Here is a 1496-nt window from a genome sequence, read left to right as displayed (position 1 = left end):
TTGAACTCTGTGGTACTCAGACTGTGGATGATGTCTTAGCCAGAGAATGTTAATATCCAGCTGGTTTTTGAAATGGTTTATGCTATTTCCTTCACACTGTTTCTCTGTGTTCACTGTGTGAACATAATTTTCTTGACAAGAAGGGATGGGTGGTGAATAGGGTGATGTTCAGAGACAGTGCTGTGGGTGCTTCACATTGCAGCATAGATTCTGAGGTGCTGCTGGCCCACTGCTGGGGAGCAAAATTACCGAGGCAGATTGTACCAGCATGGTCATCTGCTCTAAATTTGAACTGCATTTCAGAAACAGCATTGTAATAATGCTTTATAGGTGGTAAAATTGCTCATAAATTGCTGAAATTAGCTATTTTTGCTTTCCTCTCATATTTCGGCTTGCAAAAAAGTGAAACAGTTACACAGCTAAATAGGTAAGCTCTTTACTTGTTAGGAAACACATAGAAGATGTTGTTATAGGCCGAATATTTCAGCCCTTGCTGAGATCTATATGGCAGTATTTGATTTATGACAGATGTGTCCCAAAATAGCTTTCTTCAGAAGTGTTAAGCTGAAAAGGGAGTCAGTGTGACTTTTTGAAGCACTAAAAATAGAGAATCGTGGCTGTAGACTTAACACTGACTGAACAGTTGCTCTCATCATTGTCAGCAGCCATCAATACTGCCCACCATCTGAAATCCTGCACAATCACACCTGCACACCTGCGTAAGCACAGGAAGAAAATTTCCACAGCAGATTAAACTTAATGTTTTTTCTGAGTCAGTGGATGGTAATACATTTGGACTTTGTTACTAGGTGTTAAACTTTTCACCCAGCGAAAATTCTAGCTATGTAAAAGGACTGGAAACAGTAAATTTTGCCTGAGCACTGTTTTAAAAGACCCTACCATGCAATATAGGAAATGTCCAGCCTGACCTTCTCATGTTTACAGACTGCTCTTTTCCTGGAATAGTGTTAAGATACGCTGAACAAATGTAAATACACACAAATTCTCATGAGTCATTTTAAACTAAGACTGATTGAAATGTGATAATTGCTGATCTGCCGAGAGGAAAAGGACTTTAAACTTGTTAATAATTAAGTTTTTGTGATCGTCACTGCTTTCCAGGCACGTCCACAGCATTTTTATCTTTTAAGGAGTTTTACAAAGACAAGCAACCAGAGTTGACTCACATGTGGAATTTAAAGTGAGAATGGGTTTCATGGCTTCTCATTGAGCTGATGGCTCATGCTGTCTCATGTGACATACCATGAGACAAAGGCAGTGCTCAGGGGCCACGTCAAGGCCATGTTGATGCAGTGGCCCCAAAATTGGTCTGTATTCTTCCACTTAGACCTTTGTTTGATCAGCAAATCCTAAAGGCTAACATGTTTATCAAAACAAAAATAAGCTTCAGATACTGAGTTAATTCCACAGAATTTCACAGCTTTTAATAGGAAGGAAGGAAGGAAGGAAGGAAGGAAGGAAGGAAGGAAGGAAGG

The sequence above is a fragment of the Lagopus leucura genome, unplaced genomic scaffold (assembly GCF_019238085.1).
Source record: "Lagopus leucura isolate 7727_CA_CO unplaced genomic scaffold, USGS_WTPT01 Super-Scaffold_810, whole genome shotgun sequence".
Lineage (NCBI taxonomy): Eukaryota > Metazoa > Chordata > Aves > Galliformes > Phasianidae > Lagopus > Lagopus leucura.
The sequence above is the reverse complement of the archived record's forward strand: the minus strand, read 5'-3'. Positions refer to the sequence as shown.